This window comes from Ranitomeya variabilis, chromosome 2 (assembly GCF_051348905.1).
Source record: "Ranitomeya variabilis isolate aRanVar5 chromosome 2, aRanVar5.hap1, whole genome shotgun sequence".
NCBI lineage: Eukaryota > Metazoa > Chordata > Amphibia > Anura > Dendrobatidae > Ranitomeya > Ranitomeya variabilis.
In genome coordinates, this window is record NC_135233.1 from 916,405,614 (window position 1) to 916,414,921 (window position 9,308).

Consider the following 9,308-nt stretch of genomic DNA (forward strand, 5'->3'; position numbering starts at 1 on the left):
ACCTGGGAGCTAAGGTGGACAGTGGCAACAGGAGCTCGGTCACAATGGTGAGCAAGTTGACTTCCCAGCTGGGAAGACAGGGAGGCACACATGCATCCCTGTTGAGGAGAGAAGTTGATTTACCTGCTGGGGAGAGAGGTGAGTTTCTGTCAGGAGACAAACATATCTCAAACATAAACTATCCAGAGAAGACAACAAACAGGCCTATATACTTAACCCTCAGGGGCAACTGATCTGACAGGCGCAGCTCACTTAGTTTCATTTCTCTATTTTCAGTGGTTTGTCTGGGAAACACCCTCCTCCCAGTACCTTCCTAACGTTAAAGGCTGTGTGAAACCTGAGAAGCCTCTTGTGCTGCAGAGCTGCAGGAGATCAGATATCAGTGTTTTGGCTTCTCTGGCTCATTGACCCTGAATGCGTCACACCTTTGACGGTTACAATTTGCTGTTTTTATTCATCCCAATTGTTTTTTTTAGCTTGCTTTATGAATAGCTAGTGCTAAATTTGTGGATTTGTCATAGAAGGTTTTGTTAGAAATAAGAGTGTGCTTCTCAGGCACATTGCGCCCTAACACATATTCTCTCTCTTGCTTCAGCTTTTCTTCTGAAATGGCGAGGAGAATATTTGACTTGTCCAATGCCCTTCATGTTGAGCAAGTGCAAAATATACTGCTTGCTGATGAGACAGACCCCTTACAGCAAGAAGATTTAGGGGAAGAAAGTGACATTGATTCAGAAGATGATGTGGAAGAATGTCCAGATGTGTCTGATACAGATCAAGATGGAGAGAGTGAGGAGGATGCTCAAGACATAGAAACATATTACTTTTCTGGTTATTAAACTTTTTTTTTCCACCTGATTATGTGTATTCTCATTCATTACATTCCTATTAAGGTAACTGATCACTTTTAGAGCATTTAAATTTTTAAAAAAGGAAAATATAGCCAATTTTCTAGCCTGTGCCGGACAGGCGCAATGCCCCTAAACTCGTTATGAAACATATTGCCCCTGACGGAGGGTTAAGTTTCTGTAAAGAAGCCACTACTGTTCATTCACTTTACACTGTGTTAATCGGCAAAAAATAAACTATTAGTACTTTTAGTTTTGAAAACATTCTTACTTTGCAGCAGTTTTTCAACACATGCCTAACTTTTGCTCAGTATTGTTTCTATACTGATGTGCTATTTCCCAAGGTAGTCCCGAAAAAGACATCAGGATAAGAAACAGAGAAAAAAAGGAGTAAAACTAGAAATAAAAAATATAAAAATATGTGACATACGGTACGTAGCTGAGCTAAAAAAATTCATAATCACAAAAATATGTTATGAATGAAGAATAACGTGCTAGTTAAATAGTTGTTTTTTTCCCTTTTAAAAATAGCATTGAGACAAATTACTACATTAGACCTATTGCTTAGACTGACATGCATCATCTCTCCTTGGAATGTACTTCATTCTCAATGTAAGAACTCTTTACCAAAATGTTAGATGTGATACCAACCGCAGGCAGTATAAACATAACCTTTTAACATACAATTTAGAAGAGTTTATTAGAACAACACCTGCTACTGAGGGAAAAATGTGGTCCCCTGGTGGATGCATAATAAATTCTTAAAGGGTAACTAACTGCACCAACACACAATTTGGAATGAAAAACTGCTCTTTAACACCTGCAGACTCACTTTTGGTATTTCAGGTGCTCCCAGACAACTAGATGTCTGACTCATTAAGTCATTAATTCTTCATTCTTTACTGAATTACACAAGTGCAGATTTCAAATGTCATTTCTCTTTAAGATGTGTTCCTAAATGTGTACAGGTGAACCCTAATCACTACTAATCTTAATGGATGTCATGTATGGTTATGGTTACATAGTTACATAGTTATTAAGGTTGAAGGAAGACTGTAAGTCCATCTAGTTCAACCCATAGCCTAACCTAACATGCCCTAACATGTTGATCCAGAGGAAGGCAAAAAAAACCTATGTGGCAAAGAGTAACTCCACCATGGGGAAAAAAATTCCTTCCCGACTCCACATACGGCAATCAGACTAGTTCCCTGGATCAACGCCTTATCAAGGAATCTAGTGTATATACCCTGTAAATGGCCCTTATAAACCCAGAGTTCCGCACACCATTCCTCCCTTGCTTTAAAAGAGCACCTAATATTAGAGACCAACTTGTCAAAGCGGACATGCCTCCCCTCAAAATTACCTCACAACAACTATTTTTACAAAATCCTAAATTCGGCACATTCCCCTGCCTCCACTGCAACCAGTGCAGTAATGTTATTAGAGGAGATTTTTTTCACCATCCACACTCAGGCAAACGTTTTAACATCAGGGGTTATTACACTTGTGACACATCGTTCGTCATTTACCTCCTCAAATGTCCCTGTGGTTTGTTATACATCGGGGAAACAACACAGCCAGTCAGGGACCGAATCAGCAAACACAAATCTACAGTTCGGTGCAAGAATCTCCTCCTTCCCGTACCCGATCATTACAATGCCCATAACCATAATGTTTCACAAATGAAATTTCAGATTATTGAGCATGTACCAGAATCAAGGAGAGGTGGCAACAGAATTCAAAGACTGAAGCAACGTGAGGCATACTGGATACACACGTTGGGGACACTGTATCCTAAGGGTCTCAACAGAGAATATGACCTGTTATCGTTTCTATGAAACTTATTTTGTTCAAGACACTTTGTCCCATATGCTGATTTTAGCGTTTACCTGCTTTAAGTTCAACTATATTCATTTGCCATCAATTTCTCTTTATAAGGGCCATTTTACTCTGTATGTGATTCTGTATATATCCTAGATCATGCATTAATTCTGCTTCTCCTTTTACAGAGTCACCGGTATTGATCCACACCGACTAGGATCCACTTCTATCATTCATGACCCTTTTCTGCACCAGCGGGACCTTTTGGTCCATTATGAGCCACCGTACGCTGTGGAGCGCACTATTGGGTCACTGGAACGCACACAGTGCGCACGCCCAGCTTTCTCTTTCCACAACCACGTCCGTTTAGGCGCAAACCACGCCCACCGCCTTACATTAGACTCTGCACGCCTGCAGGCTGGGCTGACAAGCGGTGGATACCGCGTCACCCATACTCGCTGATGCACCGTACCTTCTCTTCTCAGGTCTGTACCACCCACACTCCCCCACACTTTTCGCCATTTACAGGTTTATATTAACAGTGCTCTCCCCACCTAGGCCACTGTGGACCTATATAATGCTCCATTAAGCCGGACGCAGCCAGCTTACTCATAGTGTCATTCTATGGTATGGATTTTCTTTAGCTGCATAAATTAGCATCTTTGTACCTCACTGCCTCTCTAATTACAGGCACTATTCTATTTTCTATATAGATTACCAGTATTGGCAGTATATATTGCCCCACTTTCTACAGCCTTTTACAGGCAGCACGGTACGTCTCATAGCTCACTATGGCTCATATTACACTGTCTCATCACCATAGCTTATATATTAGCACAATTCAAGACGGTTAGTGGTACCCTCCAAGACAGAGATTGTTTTCATTGTGTAATAATTTGATGTCTCTCGTTATATTATATCATGATTTTCTCTTATGACTCTTACATTATATTTTGCTCGGTGTATATACTTTATTTTGTCCCTTTTTGAGTGATGTTAACTCATTATATCTTCTTAATTTTGTACATAGTTGACTGAAGAAGGCCAGATAGGCCGAAACGTTTCTTGCTTCATTAAATCCTTTGAGATTTACCTTAAGTTGAGTGCCGGGTTTATTTTACTGTTACATGGTGTGGGACCCTACCCGAGCACCCTCACTTGATAGTGCATACGGTCCTTTATTCTTACATGTTATTATTAGTGTTTAGCGATACCGTCCGATACTTGAAAGTATCGGTATCGGAAAGTATCGGCCGATACCGGCAAAATATCGGATCCAATCCGATACCGATACCCGATACCAATACAAGTCAATGGGACTCATGTATCGGACGGTATTCCTGATGGTTCCCAGGGTCTGAAGGAGAGGAAACTCTCCTTCAGGCCCTGGGAACCATATAAATGTGTAAAAGAAAGAATTAAAATAAAAAATATCGCTATACTCACCTCTCCGACGCAGCCGGGACTTCAGCGAGGGAACCGGCAGCGTTGTTTGTTTAAAATTCGCGCTATTACTTGGTTACGTGAATTCCCGGCTTGTGATTGGTCAGGTCGGCCATGTTGCCGGGACGCGGACCAATCACAGCAAGCCGTGACGAAATTACGTCACGGCTTGCTGTGATTGGTCCGCGTCCCGGCAATATGGCCGCCCTGACCAATCACAAGCCGTGACGTCACGGGAGGCTGGACACGCGCTCATTTTAAAATGGGCGCGTGTCCAGCCTCCCGTGACGTCACGGCTTGTGATTGGTTGCGCCGCGGTCAACCAATCACAAGCCGGGAGGCTGGACGCGCTCATTTTAAAATGGGCGCGTGTCCAGCCTCCCGTGACGTCACGGCTTGTGATTGGTTGCGCCGCGGTCAACCAATCACAAGCCGGGAGGCTGGACGCGCTCATTTTAAAATGGGCGCGTGTCCAGCCTCCCGTGACGTCACGGCTTGTGATTGGTTGCGCCGCGGTCAACCAATCACAAGCCGGGAGGCTGGACGCGCTCATTTTAAAATGGGCGCGTGTCCAGCCTCCCGTGACGTCACGGCTTGTGATTGGTTGCGCCGCGGTCAACCAATCACAAGCCGGGAGGCTGGACGCGCTCATTTTAAAATGGGCGCGTGTCCAGCCTCCCGTGACGTCACGGCTTGTGATTGGTCAGGGCGGCCATATTGCCGGGACGCGGACCAATCACAGCAAGCCGTGACGTAATTTCGTCACGGCTTGCTGTGATTGGTCCGCGTCCCGGCAACATGGCCGACCTGACCAATCACAAGCCGGGAATTCACGTAACCAAGTAATAGCGCGAATTTTAAACAAACAACGCTGCCGGTTCCCTCGCTGAAGTCCCGGCTGCGTCGGAGAGGTGAGTATAGCGATATTTTTTATTTTAATTCTCTCTTTTACACATTTTAACATTAATGTTGTTGCGATACCCGATACCCGATACCACAAGAGTATCGGAATCCCGGTATCGGAATTCCGATACAGCAAGTATCGGCCGATACCCGATACTTGCAGCATCGGAATGCTCAACACTAGTTATTATGCTTAAACCTTCTTTCCTCCAGACGTAGAGGATGCCCCCTTGTCCCTGTCTCAGGTCTATGAGTAAAAAGATCATCAGAAAGGTCTTTGTACTGTCCCCTCATATATTTATACATTAAAATAAGATCACCCCTTAGTCTTCGTTTTTCCAAACTAAATAGCCCCAAGTGTAATAACCTATCTTGGTATTGCAGACCCCCCAGTCCTCTAATAACCTTGGTCGCTCTTCTCTGCACCCGCTCCAGTTCAGCTATGTCTTTCTTATACACCGGAGACCAGAACTGTGCACAGTATTCTAAGTGTGGTCGAACTAGTGACTTGTATAGAGGTAAAATTATGTTCTCCTCATGAGCATCTATGCCTCTTTTAATACATCCCATTATTTTATTTGCCTTTGTAGCAGCTGCCTGACACAGGCCACTGAATATGAGTTTGTCATCCACCCATATACCCAGGTCTTTTTCATTGACGGTTTTGCCCAGAGTTTTAGAATTAAGCACATAGTTATACATCTTATTACTTCTACCCAAGTGCATGACCTTACATTTATCCCCATTAAAGCTCATTTGCCATTTATCAGCCCAAGCTTCTAGTTTACATAAATCATCCTGTAATATAAAATTGTCCTCCCCTGTATTGATTACCCTGCAGAGTTTAGTGTCATCTGCAAATATTGAAATTCTACTCTGAATGCCCCCTACAAGGTCATTAATAAATATGTTAAAAAGAAGAGGGCCCAATACTGACCCCTGTGGTACCCCACTGCTAACCGCAACCCAGTCCGAGTGTGCTCTGTTGTGAAATTGGATTTTGGGCTCCCCCGGTGTCCACTGGTGGAATTGAACTTGTGTGCATCATCCCCTCTGTTCACCTGTTCCCATCAGGATGTGGGAGTCGCTATTTAACCTTGCTCCTCTGTCACTTCCATGCCGGTCAACATTGTAATCAGAAGCCTTTCTGTGCATGTTCCTGCTACCAGACAACTTCCAGCTAAGTCGGACTTTTGTCCTTGTTTGTTTTTTGCATTTTGTTCCAGTTCACAGCTGCAGTTTCGTTTCTGTGTCTGGAAAGCTCTTGTGATCTGAAATTGCCACTCTGATGTTATGAGTTAATACTAGAGTCTTAAAGTAATTTCAGGATGGTGTATTGATAGGGTTTTCAGCTGACCATGAAAGTACCCTTTACACACAAGGAATTAGACCGCAAAACCTGAAAAACCCTCCTGACCTGCTGGACATGAGAGTCCCAGTCATCCGAAAAAATCAGAACATCATCCAGATACACGATCATAAATTTATCCAAATAATCACGGAAAATGTCATGCATAAAGGACTGAAAGACTGAAGGGGCATTTGAAAGGCCAAAAGGCATCACCAAATACTCAAAGTGGCCCTCGGGCGTATTAAATGCGGTTTTCCACTCATCCCCCTGCTTAATTCGCACCAAATTATACGCCCCACGGAGATCTATCTTAGAGAACCACTTGGCCCCCTTTATGCGAGCAAACAAATCAGTCAGCAGTGGCAACGGATATTGATATTTAACCGTGATTTTATTCAAAAGCCGATAATCAATACACGGCCTCAAAGAGCCATCTTTCTTAGACACAAAGAAAAAACCGGCTCCTAAGGGAGATGACGAAGGACGAATATGTCCCTTTTCCAAGGACTCCTTTATATATTCTCGCATAGCAGCATGTTCAGGCACAGACAGATTAAATAAACGACCCTTAGGGTATTTACTACCCGGAATCAAATCTATGGCACAATCGCACTCCCGGTGCGGAGGTAATGAACCAAGCTTAGGTTCTTCAAAAACGTCACGATAGTCAGACAAGAATTCAGGAATCTCAGAGGGAATAGATGACGAAATGGAAACCAAAGGTACGTCCCCATGCATCCCCTTACATCCCCAGCTTAACACAGACATAGCGTTCCAGTCGAGGACTGGGTTATGAGATTGCAGCCATGGCAATCCAAGCACCAACACATCATGTAGATTATACAGCACAAGAAAGCGAATAATCTCCTGATGATCCGGATTAATTCGCATAGTTACTTGTGTCCAGTATTGAGGTTTATTACTAGCCAATGGGGTGGAGTCAATCCCCTTCAGAGGTATAGGAGTTTCAAGAGGCTCTAAATCATACCCACAGCGTTTGGCAAAGGACCAATCCATAAGACTCAAAGCGGCGCCAGAGTCGACATAGGCATCCGCGGTAATAGATGATAAAGAACAAATCAGGGTCACAGATAGAATAAACTTAGACTGAAAAGTGCCAATTGAAACTGACTTATCAAGCTTCTTAGTACGCTTAGAGCATGCTGATATAACATGAGTTGAATCACCACAATAAAAGCACAACCCATTTTTTTGTCTAAAATTCTGCCGTTCGCTTCTGGACAGAATTCTATCACATTGCATATTCTCTGGCGTCTTCTCAGTAGACACCGCCAAATGGTGCACAGGTTTGCGCTCCCGCAGACGTCTATCGATCTGGATAGCCATTGTCATGGACTCATTCAGACCCGCAGGCACAGGGAACCCCACCATAACATCCTTAACGGCATCAGAGAGACCCTCTCTGAAATTCGCCGCCAGGGCGCACTCATTCCACTGAGTAAGCACAGACCATTTACGGAATTTTTGGCAGTATATTTCAACTTCATCTTGCCCCTGAGATAGGGACATCAAGGCTTTTTCCGCCTGAAGCTCTAAATGAGGTTCCTCATAAAGCAACCCCAAGGCCAGAAAAAACGCATCCACATTGAGCAACGCAGGATCCCCTGGAGCCAATGCAAAAGCCCAATCTTGAGGGTCGCCCCGGAGCAAGGAAATCACAATCCTGACCTGCTGAGCAGGATCTCCAGCAGAGCGAGATTTCAGGGACAAAAACAACTTGCAATTATTTTTGAAATTTTGAAAGCAAGATCTATTCCCCGAGAAAAATTCAGGCAAAGGAATTCTAGGTTCAGATATAGGAACATGAACAACAAAATCTTGTAAATTTTGAACTTTCGTGGTGAGATTATTCAAACCTGCAGCTAAACTCTGAATATCCATTTTAAACAGGTGAACACAGAGCCATTCCAGGATTAGAAGGAGAGAGAGAGAGGAAGGCTGCAATATAGGCAGACTTGCAAGTGATTCAATTGAAAGCACCCTCAGAACTGAAGGAAAAAAAAAAAAATAATAATTTTTCAGCAGACTTCTTTTTTCTCTCCTTTCTCTGCCAATTAATTTAACCCTTTGTGGGCCGGTCAAACTGTTATGGTTCTCAATGGCAAGAGAACATAGCCCAGCATACATAGGAACTAGCTCTTGGAAGGATGGAAACTTAAACTGACCATGAACTAAACCTGCCGCACAACTAACAGTAGCCGGGTAGCGTAGCCTGCGTTTTATCCCTAGACGCCCAGCGCCGGCCGGAGGACTAACTAATCCTGGCAGAGGAAAATATAGTCCTGGCTCACCTCTAGAGAAATTTCCCCGAAAGGCAGACAGAGGCCCCCACATATATTGGCGGTGATTTAAGATGAAAATGACAAACGTAGTATGAAAATAGGTTTAGCAAAATCGAGGTCCGCTTACTAGATAGCAGGAAGACAGAAAGGGTACTTTCATGGTCAGCTGAAAACCCTATCAATACACCATCCTGAAATTACTTTAAGACTCTAGTATTAACTCATAACATCAGAGTGGCAATTTCAGATCACAAGAGCTTTCCAGACACAGAAACGAAACTGCAGCTGTGAACTGGAACAAAATGCAAAAAACAAACAAGGACAAAAGTCCGACTTAGCTGGAAGTTGTCTGGTAGCAGGAACATGCACAGAAAGGCTTCTGATTACAATGTTGACCGGCATGGAAGTGACAGAGGAGCAAGGTTAAATAGCGACTCCCACATCCTGATGGGAACAGGTGAACAGAGGGGATGATGCACACAAGTTCAATTCCACCAGTGGCCACCGGGGGAGCCCAAAATCCAATTTCACAACAGTGCTCCATTAATAACCACCCTTTGTTTCCTATCCCTGAGCCAGCTCTCAACCCACTTACACATTTTTTCCCCTATCCCCATTACTCTCATTTTATGTAACAAC

At 43.6% G+C, this 9,308-nt stretch overlaps 1 long non-coding RNA gene across 1 annotated transcript; it reads left to right on the forward strand.

Moving 5' to 3' along the window:
• The first annotated feature begins 365 nt into the window (after nt 1–365).
• Nucleotides 366–858, forward strand: LOC143810023 (uncharacterized). Its single transcript, XR_013222604.1, has 2 exons — nt 366–433; nt 596–858. It is a non-coding gene; the product is annotated as an uncharacterized LOC143810023 (long non-coding RNA).
• The last annotated feature ends 8,450 nt before the right edge of the window (nt 859–9,308 follow it).